Source organism: Pelophylax lessonae (assembly GCF_965119305.1).
Source record: "Pelophylax lessonae genome assembly, chromosome: 2".
In the NCBI taxonomy this organism is placed as follows: Eukaryota; Metazoa; Chordata; class Amphibia; order Anura; family Ranidae; genus Pelophylax; species Pelophylax lessonae.
In genome coordinates, this window is record NC_138769.1 from 452,913,496 (window position 1) to 452,933,988 (window position 20,493).

Below are 20,493 nucleotides of genomic sequence, written 5' to 3' on the forward strand. Positions count from 1 at the left end.
CTGTGGGTGTGGAAAGTGGAAGGTCATAACATGTTTAGTAATTATGCAAATCATTTTGAAATAACTTTTTATTTGGGTTTTACCACATTTCCCAACAATGTCCAGGAATCAGATGCATTCATTGTAAACAGCTGAGCCAGAAACCACACCTCTACTTAAGGCTCGGTACATACTGATGTGACATAGAATCCGTCTTGTGAAACCCCAAGTCGGATGACAAATTCAATGTTTCCCTAGGAGAGCTATCCAAACTGATACTACACAAGTCGCTTGGACTTTAAAAAAGTTTCCTGCCCTAGGCTTGGTTCACACTTCTGCGACATGGGATCCAACCGGTGAGTAGTGATGACCCGAACACCCCCCGGTTTGGTTCGCACAGAACACTGCGAACAGAGGAAAAGTTTGTTCAAACAAACAAACCCCCATTGAAGTCTATGAGATTCGCACCTTGAAAATCAAACTGCCTCATTTTGAAGCCTTAAATTGAAGTTATTGCCCCAAAAAAGTGTATGGGTGTCCAGGTCCTGATCTGGGGAACATGTAGCAATGAAAAAACGTTTTTTAAAAACGATCGTTTTTAAAAAGAGCACTGATTTACTGATTTTAATGAGGCTTAAAGTGAAACCATAAAAATGAAAAATTCCTTCAAATATCATGCCTAGGGGGTCCCCTGAATGTGCCTGTAAAGTAGTGCATCTCTACGATGTATGTAGCCTGCTGCAGCTATACTGACATTTCTAAAGCAAAAAAATATCATATATATACAAATATACATACAAGTTTCAAATCGCATGTACTTGTCATACAGGTGCAGAAAAATTGGGCCTTGGTTGTTGATGGTGCCTGAACAACGTAACCCCTCGCAGTTACTCTTGCTGGGTGCAGGAATGGGACCTGCTGGTAAGAATTCCATGCAAATTTGAAATCGCATGTGCCATACAAGTGCCAAAAATTGGGCCTTTGTGGAAGATGGTGCCTGAACACCGTAACCAAGGCCTCGCAGTTACTCTTGCTGGGTGCAGGAATGGGACCTGCTGGTAAGAATGCCATGCAAATTTCAAATCGCATGTGCTATACAAGTGCCAAAAATTGGGCCTTTGTGGAAGGTGGTGCCTGAACACCGTAACCAAGGCCTCACAGTTACTCTTGCTTGGTGCAGGAATGGGACCTGCTGGTAAGAATGCCATGCAAATTTGAAATCACATGTGCTAAACAAGTGCCAAAAATTGGGCCTTTGTGGAAGGTGGTGCCTGAACACCGTAACCAAGGCCTCGCAGTTACTCTTGTTTGGTGCAGGAATGGGACCCGCAGGTAAGAATGCCATGCAAATTTTAAATTACATATAGCGGGGTTTCCCCTTCTACAATATGCATAAAGATGACTGTTTGACATTTGGAAGGAACTCGGCTCCAATGGCCAAAATGACACATTGCAGCTGCTCTGTGATTTTCTGTCAGGGAGTTTAACAGACTACATCATCCATAATTCTCTTGGAGTACCAGGGTGCACTGCTTAACCGCACAGCCTTCTGGGGGAAGCTTTATAAAGGAAGGGAGGAGCCAGGCTCACTCTCTTGGGCCGACACTGTGAGACAAGCAGGAAGCCAGCGCTGTGGGCTGATGCTGCATGCTAGGCCAAAACTCCTGGGCCTGAAGTGACTAAGTTGCAGTGTTTCATCTTCAGAAGAAGACCCTTCCTGGAGGTCCCATCGATGTTTTGCAGAGACCAGAGTCATCCACCACCAATACCTAGCGTGACTGGTTACAGAGGCCGGAGACTGAGACAGCAGCGGGGAGTTCTTGGGAACCAGTTCTGTTGGTGAGAGGGCACCTGCCCAAAAACTGACTCTATCTATCAAAGAAGTAACTTTAGTCAGGGTTAGCCTTAGAGTAGTAGAAGGCAATATACCGGGTGGCCCAGTACATCTCCTACAGAAGTTTTACCGCCAAACCTGCACAGACACCCCACGGTGATTACTAACTGTTTGCTGCCATTCCCTCTATTGATCATCCATCCTCAATGTGGATTACAAATCGCGAGTGCACCAACGTTGCTAGCGAAGATATAGAGAAGAAACAGCGGAACCGCATGTGGGACTCAGATAGGTCTGTCTGTCTGGTACTGTGTCTAATTGAATGCCGAGCCTCATTTCCAAAAGTATAATAGTGATTAACCGCTTGCCGACTGCGCACAGTATATTTACTGCGGCAGTCGGCCCCGGCCAGGCAGAGTGACGTAGGTCTACGTCGCTCGCCTGTCACTCCTTCCAGAGCCAATAGCGGGCGGGCGCGCGCCCGCTGAGGCGCGCGCCCGCCTCGGCTCGTTCACGGAGGAGTGCGGGAGTGTGACTGGCGGACCCGATGTCTGCCGGTCACACTACGATCGCCGGTACAGCGGGAGAAAGACAGAGCGGCTTGTGTAAACAATCCGCCTGTCAGTTCTCCCTGTGTAAAAGTGAAGATCAAACAGTTCTACTATGTAGAACTGTTGATCTTTGTTTTTACACTAGTAGACCTGTCCCTGCACAGTTAGAAACACGCCCCTAGAACACACTTAACCCCTCCCTGTCCAATACTGTTAACCCCTTCCCTGCCAGTGTCATTTTTGCAGTAACAGTGCATATATATAGCACTGATTACTGCAGTAATGTCACTGGTACCCCCAAAAGTGTCAAAAATGTCAGTCAAGGGTCCGATCTGTCCGCCGCAATGTCGCAGTACCGCAAAAAAAATCGCAGATCGCCGCCATTACTCGTTAAAAAAAAAAACACCAAAAATGACAAAAATCTTTCCCTTTGTTAGTAAACGCAATAACTTTTGCGCAAACCAATCAAAATACGCTTTTTGCGATTTTTTTTTTTTACCAAACATAGGTAGCGTAAAACAAATTGGCCGAAAATTTTAAAAAATTTTGATTTTTACATTTTTTTTGGGGGGAATTTCATATAAAAAAAAGTGAAAAATATTGTTGTTTTTGCAAAAATTAAGCTCTTTTTTTGTTTATAGCGCGTGATCAAAAAATCGCACAGGTGATCAAATACCACCAAAAGAAAGCTCTGTTTGTGGGAAAAAAAGGACGTGAAATTCGTTTAGGTACAGCGTCGCACGACCGCACGATTGTCCGTTAAAGTCACGCAGTAAAAAATCGCAAAATAACCCCTGGTCTTTTAGCAGGAAAATCCTCCGGTGGTAAAGTGGTTAAGATGGTGGCCCTATAGGCTCTGAGACATTTCCTGAAGTAATTGTGCCCTTGGGGAGTGATATCACAGTATTTATCTGATCTTTGATTAATTGATCAGTATATCCTTTTACGAAGTCATATTTTACTGTATCGAAACTGTTTATATGATTTACAGTAAATCATTTTCCTGTTTAAAAGCAAGCTTGTGTGTGGTCACATTGTGTTATCCAGAAAGACTGCAGCTGGAGAGAGGTAACAGGTCATTATTATTTATTGAAGTGTTATATTCCAATCTGTGTAGCCATTTGGTATTCCAGTCCTATTCTGGGTCAGTTGTTCCTAGGGGGGGTTGGAGCCAATTCTGTGGGTTGTTAGGCAAGACGTAGACCCAATAATCTAATCAGCAGCTCCTGCAGGGGTGGTGCTACATACATGTGCTATACAAGTGCCAAAAATTGGGCCTTTGCGGAAGGTGGTGCCTGAACACCGTAACCGAGGCCTCGCAGTTACTCTTGCTTGGTGCAGGAATGAGACCTTCTGGTAAGAATTCCATGCAAATTTTAAATCACATGTGCTATACAAGTGCCAAAAATTGGGCCTTTGCGGAAGGTGGCGTCTGAACACCATAACCAAGGCCTCGCAGTTACTCTTGCTTGGTGCAGGAATGGGACCTGCTGGTAAGAATGCCATGCAAATTTGAAATCACATATGCTATACAATTTCCAAAAATTGGGCCTTTGTGGAAGGTGGTGCCTGAACACTGTAACCAAGGCCTGGCAGTTACTCTTGCTGGGTGCAGGAATGAGACCTGCTGGTAAGAATTCCATGCAAATTTGAATTTGTATGTGCTATACAAGAGCCAAAAATTGGGCCTTTGTGGAAGGTGGTGCCTGAGCACCGTATCCAAGGCTTCACAGTTACTCTTGCTTGGTGCAAGAATGGAACCTGCTGGTAAGAATGCCATGCAAATTTGAAATCGCATGTGCTACACAAGTGCCAAAAATTGGGACTTTGTGGAAGGTGGTGCCGGAACACCATAACCCCTCACAGTTAGCAGGGCACAGGGACAGGGCCTGCTGTTAAAAGTGACATACGACATTTAAATTGTATGCACCGGTCATATGAGTGCAGAAAAATTAGGCCTTGGGGGTTGGTAGTGACCTAAACCAAAAACATTGTTGGAAGCTAGCAGAATAAAGGTAGAGGAATAGGATAGGCAGCATATGCAGTCTTCAAGGGATGGCAGACCCCTAGCAAATTCAATCTGTTACATCAGCATCAGGGGCCTGATAGCTCTTGTTTATCCAGGACTGGTTCATTTTGATGAAAGTCAGCTGTTCAACAGAGTCTGTTGACAGACGCACTCTTTTGTCCGTCACAAATCCTCCAGCGGCACTGAACGTCCGTTCGGAAAGCACGCTGGAAGCAGGACAGGCCAGTTGCTCCATTGCATATTGAGCAAGTTCTGGCCAGTGGTGCATCCTCAAGACCCAGTAAGCCAGTGGATGCGCAGCTGGAAATGTCTCCAAGTCTGCTCTTGTGCGTAGATAATCATACACCATATGATGGAGATGCTGGAGATGGTTGCTTAAACCTAACAGCCCTGGGTGCAACTGAGGACAAAAGAACTGTTTAAAGGCATCGGTCAGACGGCCGCCTTCTCCACCGCTGTTGACCTCCCAGTGTCTGGAAAGGCGGTACACAATTTTTTTTTCAAGGCCTCCTCAAGATGTTTCATCCTCTGCTCCCTCTGCGAAGGCAGGATGAGCTCTGCAACTTTACCCTTGTAACATGGATCAAGAAGGGTTGCCAACCAGTAATTATTCCTCTCCTTGATAACACGAATCCTCTGGTCCTTTTGCAGGCTTTGCAGAATCAGGGAGCCCATGCAACATAAGTTGGAGGAGGCATGAGCTTCTGAGTCCTCTGGGTCACTAAGGATGACATTGTCAGCAGGAGCAACCTCTCCCCAACCAAGTACAACTCCTGGGGTTTCTGGGGAATCAAAACCATCCCTTGAAGACTGCTGTATCCTATCCTCTTCCTCTACATCTATACTGCCGAAATCCTCATCCTCCTCCTCCTCTTCCTCCTGTGTGTTTTGTGGCCCTGTAGGAATGATATCTGCATAAAGGGGGCCTTGCGAGGAAAGGAAGTCCTCCTCTTCCTGCCGCTGTTCTGCCTCAAGTGCCCTGTCCATGATTCCACGCAGTGTGTGCTCTAGCAGGTAGACTAGCGGGATAGTGTCACTGATGCATGCATCGTCCCGGCTCACCATCCGAGTGGCCTCCTCAAATGGTGACAGGACGATGCATGCATCCTTAATCAAAAGCCACTGGTGTGGCAAAAAAAAAAGCCAAGCTCCCCTGACCCTGTCCTCTCGCCATACTCACACAGGTACTCATTGATGGCCCTCTGCTGCGTGTGCAGCCACTGTAGCATTGCCAGCATTGAGTTACACCTGGTGGGCATGTCACAAATGAGGCGGTTGGCGGGCAGGTTGAATTCCCGTTGAATGTCAGATAAGCGAGCACTGGCATTGAACGAACAGTGGAAATGGCCACAGACTTTCCTGGCCTGCCTCAGGAGATCTTGGAAGCCCGGGTATCTGCTCAAGAAACGCTGCACCACCAGATTCAGAACATGTGCCAAGCATGGAACATGTGTGAAGTGTCCCTGTCGGAGGGCGGAGAGAAGGTTGGTGCCATTGTCGCATACAACCATTCCTGGCTCAAGCTGTCATGGCGTCAACCATCTCTGAGCCTGCCCTTGCAGAGCTGACAGAATCTCTTCTCCGGTGTGACTCCTATCCCCTAGAAAGACCAACTGAAGCACAGCATGACATCTTTTAGCCTGACTGCTTGCGTAGTCCCTTGAATGCTTAGGAAGCACTACTGCTGAAGAGGAGAATTGTGCAGAAGAGGACATGGAGGAAGATGTGGTGGTGGAGGAGTAGCCAGATGTGGCAGAACCAGCACCAGCTTTTTGGAGGCAAAACAAGCTGCAAGACTGAACCCTGTCCTGCATCCTTCCCAGCTGCCAGCAGAGTTACCCAGTGCGCCATGAAAGAAATGTAACGTCCCTGCCTCGTTGGAGTTGTGCATCCTCCTCATCCTCCCCCTCCTCCTCCTCCTCCTCCCCCTCCTCCTCCTCCTCTATCCTGTCAGGCACCCAAGTATGGTCAGTGACCTCATCATCCCCTCCCTCCTCGTCACTGGAGCAAACTTGGCAATATGTTCAGCTGTGGCAACATGACTGCTGGTCTCTTGTCCGTTGTTGTCGTTGTCACCCCCTCTCTCTAGGCTCATGTTATTCCCTTCATCAATCCTGGAAACAACATCACAGCTTTTAAATTGCTGCGTATCCTCCAGGAGCATGTCACTGACACATATGATCGAATAGTTCAGGTGACTCCTCTGTGCATGATGGTGGGGCAACTGAAGGAGTAGCTGTGGAGAATTAGCCTGTGGAACGGGCCACTTTGGCAGCTGCAGTGGAAGGCAAACTACTGGGAGCGTGGGTGTCAGAAGAAGAGGAGGATGAGGATGGCTTATTTATCCACTCCACCAACTCTTCCACATCTTGTGGATGAATAGCACGGGCAGCACCCGAAATAAAGAACAGGCGTGCCCCCCCTGCAGAGGATGCACTAAGTCGATTGTGACCACCACTTTTCACAATTGACACAGAGGCTGCTTTCCCTCTTTTCATGGCCTGTGAGCGTCGGCCTCTCCTTGTCGGCCTTTCAGACATTATGTTGATACAGATCAATATAGGGTATACACAACTGACCAATAGATACTCAATGACCTGATATGATGTAATTGATAGCCCTATAGATGAGCTGTGGTGGTTATACAGTAGATGTACACAAGTGAACGATTATCAATGCTCTCATTATTATCTGATGTAATCTATAATACTATAGATGGATGATCTGTGATCCCTATAGATAAATCCATAACTGAGCAAAGGTTGCTGTGGCTGATATCTGTAGTGATCTCTATTCACATAGGTATGTGACCCCTATAGGGAAAAAAACACAGCTGAGCAAAGGTTACTGTGGCTGACATCTGTAGTGATCTCTATTCCCACAAGAATATGACCCCCTATAGAAAAAAACACAACTAAGCAAAAGTTACTGTAGCTGATATCTGTAGTAATCTCTATCCCCACAGGCATGTGACCCCTATAGTAAAATACACAACTGAGCAAAGGTTACTGTGGCTGATATCTGTAGTGATCTCTATTCCCACAGGTATGTGAACCCTATAGAAAAAAACACAACTGAGCAAGGGTTACTGTGGCTGATATCTGTAGAGATCTCTATTCAAACAGGTATGTGACCCCTATAGAAAAGACCACAACTTTGCAAAGGTTACTGTGGCTGATATCTGTAGTGATCTCTATTCCCACAGGTATGTGACCCCTATAGTAAAATACACAACTGAGCAAAGGTTACTGTGGCTGATATCTGTAGTGATCTCTATTCCCACAGGTATGTGACCCCTATAGAAAAACCCACAACTGAGCAAAGGTTACTGTGGCTGATATCTGTAGAGATCTCTATTCAAACAGGTATGTGACCCCTATAGAAAAGACCACAACTTTGCAAAGGTTACTGTGGCTGATATCTGTAGTGATCTCTATTCCCACAGGTATGTGACCCCTATAGAAAAAAAACAACTGAGCAAAGGTTACTGTGGCTGATATCTGTAGTGATCTCTATTCACACAGGTATGTGACCCTTATTGTAAAATACGCAACTGAGCAAAGGTTACTGTGGCTGATATCTGTAGTGATCTCTATTTACACAGGTATGTGACCCCTATAGAAAAAAAACACAATTGAGCAAAGGTTACTGTGGCTGATATCTAGAGTGATCTTTATTCCCACAGGTATGTGACCCCTATAGTAAAAACCACAACTGAGCAAAGGTTACTGTGACTGATATCTGTAGTGATCTCTATTCCCACAGGTATGAGACCCCTATAGAAAAAAAACAACTGAGCAAAGGATACTGTGGCTGATATCTGTAGTGATCTCTATCCACACAGGCATGTGACCCCTATAGAAAAAAACACAACTGAGCAAAGGATACTGTGGCTGAAATCTGTAATAATCTCTATTCCTACAGGTATGTGACCACTATAGAAAAAAAACACAACTGAGCAAAGGTTACTGTGGCTGATATCTGTAGTAGTGATCTCTATTCCCACAGGTATGTGACCCCCTATAGAAAAAAAAAACACAACTGAGCAAAGGTTACTATGGTTGATATCTGTAGTGATCTCTATTCACACAGGTATGTGACCCCTATAGAAAAAAAACACAACTGACCAAAGGTTACTGTGGCTGATATCTGTAGTGATCCCTATTCCCACAGGTATGTGACCCTTATAGAAAAAAACACAACTGAGCAAAGGTTACTGTGGCTGATATCTGTAGTGATCTCTATTCCCACAGGTATATGACCCTTATAGTAAAAACGACAACTGAGCAAAGGTTACTGTGGCTGATATCTGTAGTGATCTTCTCTCCCACAGGTACGTGACCCCTATAGAAAAAAACACAACTAAGAAAAGGTTACTGTGGCTGATATCTGTAGTGATCTCTATTTCCACAGTTATGTGACCCCTATAGAAAAAAACACAACTGAGAAAAGGTTACTGTGGCTGATATCTGTAGTGATCTCTATTCCACAGGTATGTGGCCCCTATAGAGAAAAACACAACTGAGCAAAGGTTACTGTGGCTGATATCTGTAGTGATCTCTATTCACACAGGTATGTGACCCCTATAGAGAAAAACACAACTGATCAAAGGTTACTGTGGCTGATATCTGTAGTGATCTCTATTCCCACAGGTATGTGACCCCTATTGAAAAAAAACACAACTGAACAAAGGTTACTGTGGCTGATATCTGTAGTGATCTCTATTCCACAGGTATGTGACCCCCATGGAAAAAAACACAACTGAGCAAAGGTTACTGTGGCTGATATCTGTAGTGATCTCTATTCCTACAGTTCTATAAAGATTTTAGAATGCTGCAGAAACTGACCGATGAACAATACTGGTACTGGTATTTGTTGTAAAGAAATCAATCTATCCCTACCTCACACAGGAACCTAGGCCCTCCCTACACTGCTACTCACTAACTGGCGCTATACTGTCTGATGTGATGTAAAGAAATCAATCTATCCCTACCTCACACAGGAACCTCTCCTCCTTACACTGCTAGTAATGTCTCTCTGCACTGTCTGACTAAAAAAAAAACGACTCTCTCCCTGCCTGAATCGCGTGCCTGTCCCTTTCTGATCGCCCGCACAATGACACTACACACTGTGACTGCGCGAGCAGCCTTTATGTAGTGTGGGGTGTGTACTTGGCCCCTGAGCCATGATTGGCTAAAGGCAAGCCTACCTTTAGTCCAATCATGGCAGAGATCATTTGATTGGCCAAAGCATGAGGTCAGGGTGCATGCTTTGGCCATTCACATAATGCGCGGCGCGTGCAGTGCATTATGGGAAACTCGAATTCCCCGCGAAGAAGCACATTTTTTCGTCATTCGACGAATGATCGAACGACCGATGTTCGAGTCCAACGTAGCCTCGACTCAAACTCGAAGCTCATCCCTACTGGTGAGACCCTAAGCCGGATGACATGTCAAAATAAATGTTTCCCTATGAGAGCTGTCCTAACTGATGCTACACAAGTCGCTTTGATTTTAGAAAAGGTTCCTGCACTACTTTGATCTGATTTGGGTGCGATTTCAGCCCTTGTACAGGCCCCTAAATAGCATCCAAGTCGGATGAAGTCAGAAAAAAGTCTCACTTTGCAGTCTCAGCAGTGTGAACCGAGCCTTAAACAGCTATAAAACTTACATCAAGCTTTGTTCCACATTCTGCATAGTAGGACAACTGAGATATAATTACCAGCGATTCTAAACAGATATTTTATACCAGGTCTTAGAATTTTGGCTGCATTCATGTTTTTCTTTCTTCTAGGTATGTTAAGAATACAAACATGAGTTTCATAGTTTATAAGGTTGCATAAAGACACTAGTCCATCCAGTCCAACCTGTGAAATTGGTGTATGTGTGTTCAGTTCATGTCAATAATCATTTTCCATATCCCAGTATATTGTGTTCACTAAGATGCATGTCCAAGAGTCTTTTAATACTATCAATACTTTCTGCCAACACCACTGATTGTGGAAGAGAGTTCCACATTCTTATCGCCCTGACAGTAAACAGCCTCCTGCGCAGCTTAACCACTTGCCGACCGCAAAACATATATATACTTTCGCGATTTGCAAGTGGTTTACTGGGATTATGGCTGAAGATAGGGAGAAAAAGGGTGTGAACAGGATACTGTCAAAATAGCCCAATAGGCAGTTTGTTGCTGGGGGAGATTTCCCCCGGGGATAACAAGAAGCTTCCAGGGAAAACCTGCAAAATAGAAAAGTGGGGAGGAAACAAAGCAGAGGCAGGACATTGTACTATCCCATGGGGGTCCCTACATACTGCTCAGGACCAGAGGCGGGCTGGCCCGGGGGGCAAGGTGGCAATTTCCCCCCGGGCCGGTCTAATCCCCCTCAGAAAAGGCCGCTCAGTTTGGGGTCAGTCCCGCCGTCCGTCGGTACGGTATGCCGCTAGTCAGTGAGTCACAGTCACAGACACGCTGTCACTTCCTGCCCTGGCCCTGCCCTGGAGACCTGGTTGCTAGATCACCGGCCGCTTAGCGTCTAGCAACCAGTGACGTAGCGGTCTCCAGAGCAGAGAGGAGACCCATCATGCAAAGCGCCGTCGGCCGTCCTCCGCGCCGATCACTGGCCCCAGCCGCCCGGCCCCTCCCACCTTCGGCTCCTCCCTCCATCCCATCAACGTGGGGCCGATGCAGAAGAGGTGGCTGGCCTGGCCTAGGAAAATGCAAGTCTGCAACGGGCAACAGCGGGTCAGCGGCAATCCAGATTGATTCTAGTGAAGTTACCTGCTGCGGTGCGGTGTCTGTGAGGTGGTCGGGACTCGGAGAAGAGCAGCGGCAGCCAGTGAGTGACAAAAAAAAAAAAGTGACATGTGGACATTTTTTCCCTGTACTTTCCCCCTGGCACTGTATACAGCCTGTATATTGATGTATAGCTGTTCCTGCCACTATATACCTGTCTCATACCTGTATTATACAGGTATGAGACAAGTATTTAGAGCCAGGAGCAGCTATACATCAATATACAGGCTGTATACAGTCCAGTTAAAGAGGTTGTAAACCCTTTTTTTTTTTTATTTCTTTTTGACCCTGCAAGAGAGACATAATGAGCTAGAATGCATCGCATACTAGCTCATTATGAAATACTTACCTTAGAATGAGCCCCCGCCGTGCCGCCCACTTAGCTGGATGACGGGCGACATGTCCAGTCGCCTGTCTTCCAGGATCGCGGCATCCGGCCATCTGATTGGCCGGAGCCGCGGTGACGTCACCGGACTCTGAAGAAATGGCACTAGCGGCCGGTCCTTCAGAGCGCATGCGCCAGTAACGTCACTGGCTGCATGTAAGGTAAATATCTCCTAAACGGTGCATTTTTAGGAGATATTTACAGTACCTATAGGTAAGCCTTAATAAAGGCTTACCTATAGGTAAAAGTGTCAGAGGAGGGTTTACTTCCTCTTTAAAGAGATATTTACCTGACATGCAGCCAGTGACGTCACTGGCGCATGCGCTCTGAAGGAACGGCCGCTGGTGCCGTTCCTTCAGAGTCCAGTGCCGTGACCGTCGGCTCCCGCGGCTCTGGCCAATCAGATGGCCGGATGCCGCAATCCCGGAAGACGGGTGACTGGACATGTCGCCCGTCATACAGGTAAGCGGGCGGCATGGCGGGGGCTCGTTCTAAGGTAAGTATTTCATAATGAGCTAGTATGCGATGCATACTAGCTCATCATGGGTTTCTCTTTCAGGTTGCAGCAAAAAAAAAAAAAAATAGTTTCATGGGTTTACAACCTCTTTAAAGGTATTGGGTCCCTGAGGTCCCCTAGGGCTCCCCCTTGTGTCATGGGAGCATAAGCTGGCCGCAAAGGAGGAGGTCACATGTGTAGATCTCAGCCAGGGTTCATGCTGGGACTTGCAGTCCTTTGCTTTTGGGGATGTAATCCCCCCAAAAGTGAAGGACTACAGGTCCCAGCATAAGCCCCTCAGAGCTCAGCATGTGTCACCCACCCCCGATCCCCCAACTAGTGCAGGACTACAGGACCCATTCATCCAGCTTAACCACTTCCAGACGGCCCACCGCATATATAGTGTGGCAGGGCGGCCTGGCTGTGCAAAATCACATACCGATGCGTGATTTTGTGCACGGGTTCTAGGGGACGCGACACAGCGGGAGCCAATCAGCAGGTCACCTGCGATCATGCAGGAGAATGACAGAACGGCGGTCTGCCTTTGTAAACAAGGCAGACGGCTGTTCTGTCACAGGAAGATGGAGATCTGTGTTTCAGCTGAGCTGAAACACAGATCTTTTTATTTTCTCTAGTACATCCATCCCCCACACAGTAAGAAAGCATTCCCTAGGAGCAAACTTAACCCCTTGATCACCCCTAGTGTTAACCCCTTTCCTGCCATTGTCATTTATACAGTAGCAGTGTATTTTTTAGCACTGATCACTGTATTAGTGTCACTGGTCCCCAAAAAGTGTCACTTTGTGTCAGATTTGTCCGTCGCGATGTCGCAGTCCCACTAAAAAGCTGGGCATGGATGGTGAGTTGATTCGGTAGTTCAACGGGCCACTTGACCTGACTTGCCCCCCAGGCTTAAGGCTGCCAGCCCTCCCCTGCTCAGGACTGAACAGTTGGTGTGCACAGCAATGCAAAGGGTTAGGCTGCTTTCATACAATCATTTTTTTCTTCTATTTGTGCCTCAAAAAAGCTGAAGAAAAACACATGACCATTAAATCCTATGAAACTCTTCACACTGGTCAGTTGCAGGTCCATTGTTTTTTTTAAAGTCCTGCTTGCTACATTTTTGGTGCATGCTTGGTGCAGTAAAAAAGAAAAACCAAAAAAAAAACACTAAAAACACACCTCCCTATCGAAATAAATGGAAAACACATCAAAAATGCACCCGCTGTTGCGTTTTTTTGGAGTCACGTTCTTTTTTCACAGGTGAAAAAATGCACCAGAAGTATAGCAAAAATAAAGCAAAAACGCATATGTGGTAAGTCTGGGAGGAGGCCATAGGATGTCCACCCAGGATGGGAGTTCTCCCACTCTGCCCTCATTCTACTATAGGCCAGGCGGGAAGCGGTTAAAGGGAATTTAAAGAATACGCAGAAAAGCAAAATCTTTAAACTATGAATAATGATTCTGTTTGACACATGCAATAACAGACTGAATGTGGACCTCGGTTTTTTAAATCACTATCAAATACTGTAGTCCTATGACTATTCTCAACTCTGGGACTTTTCTCCCTCCTCCACATTCCACAGCCCACTTCTCTACCCCTTGTCTGACTGATTTTTTTCAGAAGTTGTTGTCTGTACAGATTTTGTCTTAACAACTTGCTAAACCTTTTGTGTATCATTACACACCTTAGACCTTAGAAGAAGCTAGAAAGCTTTTCCTGAAAATGTATGAGATGTGTGCTACATGCATAGAATGAGTGATTGTATCTACGTCCTATAATATCCAATATAAAACAGAACATGGGATTGAGGCACTTAGGACTTTCATGGTACAGTATGAACTACACAGTACAAATATTTTAAAAATATATATATATACTAAAGTTTATTATAGCAATTTCAAGTTAAAATTCACCCATGTACATGGGGGACACACAATAGGAAAGTAAGTCAAGAACATAGCCCACAAGGGCATAACAAGGGCATAGAGATTGGATAGTGAATGGGGTATCCTCCAACCTGGGGGGTCTCAATCAGTATAATTCCAATCTCACATCTTACACTCTACATGTTTCGCTGGATGCCCGTTTCTTCAGGAATAGTATTCGTGAGGGGTGTGATCTATATAGAAAATATGAAACACAGCAATAATATACTAAAAACAACAGAACACAATGAAATAATACATAAATGCCAAAAGCATACATACAAACTATTAGTACATCGCTAAAGAGCATACAAGAACTATACAGGGATTCTGGGAAATTCCTAAACTGTGTCATAATACCCCATGAATTTAGTAAGGCCATACCCACCAAGGGGCCCACATCATCGATACATGAAGTCACGATGCCAAATGGCAGTCTCCCGGGCGAGTACGGAGCCAGGTGGCAGATAAACAATGATATAAGCTGATAGAGGTAAAAGGTATATGATAATAAATTATAAAGAGACTCAGACAGAGTCTACATAATTAAGTGGTGTAGGAAATATGTCATTTCACCTCCCAGACGAAAATATGCATACCTTGCCGCACAGCGTCTCCAGAGTGTTCTGCCTCCCTCTTTCCGGTCATGTGACCGGCTTATATAGGACGCCACCTCTGCCTAATGGGCAAACCAACATCCGCTTCGGTAAGGACAATGGTGTCCACAGCCTGCAGCTGTAGGAGGAACCCATATATCACATCCATCCGAAGGCGGAAGTGACGTCGGCAGAAGTCCACGGGGAGTCGACAACAGAGAGGAGACTCTCTGCAGATACCGCAACCCGTCCGCCGCCTAGAGGGAGGAGGATGAACTTATCACCGAACACCTGCCAGGAGTTAGAATAATCCCGTGCCTGCTAATTCAAGTCTACATAAAGTACCTATAAATGTGGATATATTACATCATCATTACAGCATATATTACAGCATGAGTCAGTGTGAATGGGAGAAGGAACTTATCCATAAGAAATTATATACAGAAACAATAGACATATATGTGCTACATTCCCACAGCGCCCTCTATTGGGGACTATAGGAATGACTTGTAGCTCAGAACATCGTTGAGGCCTGGAGTCTGAGTGGCCCTTAAATCAAAAATCCACTTAGCCTCCTTACATAACACTTTTTTGTCAACATTACCCCTCCTCGAATCCTGATGTATCACTTCCAAGACTGTGAATTTAATCACTGAGTCATCAAACCTATGATTAAGGCCTACATGACCCCCAATTGGTGTATTTATCTGTCCTGTGATAAACCTCGTTCTCTCATCTCCCTCCTTCTCGTTCTTGTCAAAGAGTAATTCATAGCGCGTTTTTCTTATAGCTTTATTATATGCTTTGCGTAATATTGACTTTGTGTATCCTCTTTGCATGAGTCTAGTTCTAAGTTTATATGATTCCTATATAAAAAGGGCATCCTCTGAGCAATTTCTCCTAAGTTGGAGATATTGTGAGTATGGTATACTATTTACCAAATTTCTAGGGTGGGCGCTAGCTGAGTGCAGTATTGTGTTTCCTGCCGTAGGTTTCCTAAAAAGGGTAGTTCCTATCCTTCCATCACCCTGTATGTACAAGGTGATGTCAAGAAAGTCAATTTGTTCTTTACTCCAGGACATTGTGAATTTCAGATTGAACATATTTTCTTGTAGACATTGGAAAAATTCCTGAAAAAGATCAATACTTGCATCCCAGATAATGATGACGTCATCAATGTACCTGGACCAAGAGATAATGTGGTCCAGGTACATTGAGAGATCCTCTCTAGAAAATAACTTGCGCTCCCACCTCCCCAGGTGCAGATTAGCATAGACAGGGGCACAACAGGTGCCCATGGCTACACCCTGCACCTGGAGGAGGTGGGAGCTATCAAATGTGAAGATATTGTATTTCAAAATATGAGATAAAATCTCAATAACAAAATGATTGTATGCCTCAAACATGGGGCCTCTCTCGCGTAAATACATTCGGATGGTCTCAAGTCCCAGATCATGAGGTATAGAGGAATATAATGCCTCTATATCCAGAGCAATCAATACACTTCCCGCAGGCATCACTTTATCGTATAATGTTCGTAAAAGATTGGGAGTGTCCTGAATGTAAGATGGTAGACTAACTACCTGAGGGCGTAGATACTCATCAATGAGTCTACTTGCAGACTCAGTGTATGATCCAACGTCCAATATTATCGGGTGACCGGGAGGATCCTCCCGATTTTTATGCGTTTTTGGTAATGCATAAAACATCGGGGTGTTGGGTTGATCAATTTTGATGTATTCATAAGTATTTTTATCTATAATGCCTTGCGAGTATGCCTTGTTAATTATTGTTGTATATTTATTTTGGGCTATTAATATCTGATCCTCCCCAATGGGTCTATACCATTCTCGATTTTTTTAAATATTCCAGCACATGTTTCTATATTGTAAATGCTTAGTTTATACGATATTCTGATTTTTGCTTAGAGATGTAATAGCCTGCTTGAGGGGGGGAGATAAGTTAGTATTTTTTTGTTTAATGACCAGCCGATTGATATCTGCTGTAGTTTGGTTAACAAAAGCCCAAATGTTGGGATTGGTTTGAAGGGGAGGGAATTTTGTAGATTTCTTTTTGACTGATGGAATACTATCAGATACGTATGATATCCCGTGCTGAACAACAGACTCAGGGGACATCATATGTATCATTAGCAGTAGGTTCATTATCAGATGTGGGATTCTCCTCAAAATCTTCATTCTCATCTAGGAGCTGAATAAGGTCCTTTAGGGCCCGGAAGTCACAGACCGTAAAGTCCTTCCACATTTCGGACATCTCTCTATCCTTCCTCGCTTTTAGGCGCTGTTTATCAAAAATATATTTGTAGGTTAGTCTCCGTGCAAATAAATTAAGATCTTTTACAGTGTCAAAGTGAGTAGATTTATAGTCCGGACAAAAACGAAGACCTTTTTTGAGGAGATCCTCTTCTTGAGGGGATAGTTTATATGACGATAAATTAATAATCGTGAGTACATCTGTGTCTGGTGCATAAGTGATACGTGAACCACCTGTATAGGTGGTAATGAGAGCCTGTTGTGTGCGATTGATATGTGCGTCAATTGAAGTGCTTATCTTTTTGGGTTTCAGTGTTACTTATCTTCATACAGGAAAGTTGGGGCCCTTGGGCCATGCCTGTGCCATTGGTTAAGTGATTGGTACCTTCACCATTGTTGTGCATGGTGTGACTAAAAGTGGTGCCCTCCACTATTCTTTTTTTGTCCGAATTTCCACGATAGTCTGCAGTCTTATTCCTTTTCCTAGATGATCTATTCCTAGAATGATTCATCTCGGAAAAACGAGAGGGAAGAGAAGTTTGAGATAGAGTAGAATCTTATTCAATGTCAAAGTCCCTATTAGGTATATTTCTCTTATTTGGATTTTTAATATTTCTCCATAATTTCCTATTGTTAGAATTTTGAGGCCACATATATGCATATCCTCCTCCAAATGCTAGCTTATCTCTCGAAAACTTTTGTTCTTTTCTGTGAATGAGATCTCTGGTATATTTATCTATATATTCTCTCAATTCTACTTCCCTCTCTTTGAAAGAGTTTTTGGTGAATATCTGACCATATTCAACTTTCATCACATTAATTTCTTTGTCAATTGATTCAACCTTTTGTCTATAGTAGTCCATCAATAATTTCATCATAGTGTTAGAACATGTCTTCAAATTAGCCTCCCATTGACTCTTAAACTCTAGGCTAGTTTCCCAGATATTGGGGAAGACCTGAACCCTCAAACCTTTCGGGTTCAGCCCCTCCTCAATATATTTTTTGAAATATTTGATGTGCCAAAATAGGCTGGCTTTGTGTTCAAAGGCCCTCTGTAGTTTCTGAATGTCTCCTCTCTGGGGAATGACCTGGAGACAGAGGTGGATGTCTCCACCTCTGTCTCCAGATCATTCCCCAACGTGTCTGAGCATTCTTTTTGTATCTTAAGCATATATCCCTCCCATTCATTACCAAAAAATTATACCATATTGATAATTTAAATGTTAATTAATTAAATTGTTTCTGTATATAAATTCTTATGGACAAGTTCCTTCTACCATTCACACTGACTCATGCTGTAATATATGCTGTAATGATGATGTAATATATCCACATTTATAGGTACTTTATGTAGACTTGAATTAGCAGGCATGGGATTATTCTAACTCCTGGCAGGCGTTCGGTGGTAAGTTCATCCTCCGCCCTCAAGGGGGCAAAGGGGTTACGGTATCTGCAGAGAGTCTCCTCTCTGTTGTCGGCTCCCTGTGGACTTCCGCTGCTCTGCTGACCTCACATCCGCCTTTTGGACGTATATGTGACATATGGGCTCCTCCTAGAGCCGCAGGCTGTGGACACCATTGTCCTTACCGCAGCTGATGTTGGTTTGCCCATTAGGCAGAGGTGGCGTCCTATATAAGCCGGTCACATGACCGGAAAGAGCGAGGCCGAACACTCTGGAGACGCTGTGCGGAAAGGTATGCATATTTTCCTCTGGGAGCAGTGGTGGCCGGTCTATAGGCGCCACCCCCCCCCCAATCAGCATCTTAAGAAAAAAAAATACCTTTTAAAGCCCAATAGGGGCGCCGGACCATTTGCAGTCTATGGGGGGGGGGTTTGGCATCCCACGTGCTGCCAGGCAGAGGCGCCGATTGGCGGCCGTCCTGGGTGTCATCGGGGCGCAGCTCAATGCGCCCCGACACTCCCCACTTCTACACTTCTAGTCCTGTGATTGGTCCAGACTCCAGCCTGGACCAATCATTCAGGACTCCTGTCTGTCGTCATTGTGGGGGCGGTGCGTGCGTCAGTCAATCTGACTCACTCACCTTCCCTGTTCCCACCCGCCGTCAGAGCGAGGAGGAGCAGCGTGGTTGGTGGTCGCAAGACGTCTCCCAGGAGCAGGTAAGTGAAGCCGCTGCCTCGTGTCTGTGTGTCTCCTCTGCCGCTGGCCGCCACTGCCATGTATGTCACGACTTTAGCTGAGGAGCTGTGTCCCCCCCCCCTGTCCCTGGAGTCCTGAGCCAGCAGAGGTGTCAGCCAGACATCCCGATCCAGACTTGTAGAGGAAAGTTCCTTCTCTTCGTGCAGGTGCTGCTGATCAGATGTGTGCACAAGAAGAAATCAGACTGCAGCTTGTGTGCTCTTCTCCTTCCAAAGGGATCTGGAAGGAGAAGAGCACACAAGCTGCAGCCTGATTTCTTCTTGTGCACACATCTGATCAGCAGCACCTGCAGGAAGAGAAGGATCTTTCCTCTACAAATCTGGATCGCGTCTGGCTGACACCTCTGCTGGCTCCGGACTCCAGGGAAAGGGGGGGGGGGACACAGCTCCTCCATCCATGACTTCTCAGCTCAAGTCGTGACATACATGGACTGTCCCATACCTGCTCATCACTTTCATTAACCCTCCCACTGCCTGCCACCATGGGGATCAAGCACTTTATCACTTTGGCACTGACTCTCCTCCAAAGACTGCAGGGCAGCTCAGGTGAGCAGCAATTCATGTCGGGGATTGGCTGGCTGGGCTATGCTGACTTTTCCCATGACAGGTGGAATGGTTCCTTGTTGTGTGATTGGCTAACTGACTAAGCTGGAAGTGCAGCTTTTCTATCTGATCAGCTAAGGATAACCCTATCTGGGGAGCCATAAAAAGGGTTTTATTATAGGGACTTGTATTTAATTTGGGGACCTGACATGCTATCCTTTTATTGGTGTATGTATGGTGTGATCTGCTTGGAGTAGATGGGCAGAAGTCATTGTCGGTTTATAAGATGGGAGCAGAGGGCTGCATTGCTGACATCGGTGCTGCTATGAGTTATAAGCAGAGCAGGTACAAAACACTGACAGCGTGGCAGTTTTATAGAATCATAGACTGGCACGACTAGTCTGCATTGCCCACCCATTGCACTGCACAAACTATAACCTGGCACAGGTGCTTACAATGATCAGCTTTTTTTTTATTTATGTAAAACCTTTATCTTAAAAGGGAAAAAAAATGTTGCAGTAACTGCTTGTGCAACCGCAGTGTAGACTGGAGTTTGGCTTCAATTTGTTATTGTATGTAAATATACTAGTACATCTAACAAGCTCCTCCCGCCAGAATGACAATGCCGCTGTCCAAAGGTACCCCTTGTGCTCCTTCATTGAAAGGGGGCACGATGATCTCTGCATTGAAGGGGGCACGCTGGTATCTCTGTTTGAAAGGGGGCACGCTGGCATCTCTGCATTGAATAGGGGCACAGTGATCTCTGCATTGAAAGGGGGCACGCAGGTCCCTGTGCATTGAAAGGGGGCACGCAGGTCCCTGTGCATTGAAAGGGGGCACGCTGGTCTCTGTGCATTGAAAGGGGGCACGCTGGTCTCTGTGCATTGAAAGGGGGCACGCTGGTCTCTGTGCATTGAAAGGGGGCACGC

The 20,493-nt window shown here is 45.4% G+C and overlaps 1 protein-coding gene and 1 long non-coding RNA gene across 2 annotated transcripts in view; both read left to right on the forward strand.

Moving 5' to 3' along the window:
- The window catches only part of LOC309545446 (lysozyme g-like), a 326,231-nt gene that overhangs the window by 295,136 nt on the left and 10,602 nt on the right, over positions 1-20,493 (forward strand). The gene's annotated exons all lie outside the window — the stretch shown is intronic.
- On the forward strand, positions 7,089-9,262 carry LOC309545449. Its single transcript, XR_014224893.1, has 3 exons — positions 7,089-7,154; positions 8,925-8,965; positions 9,206-9,262. It is a non-coding gene; the product is annotated as an uncharacterized lncRNA (long non-coding RNA).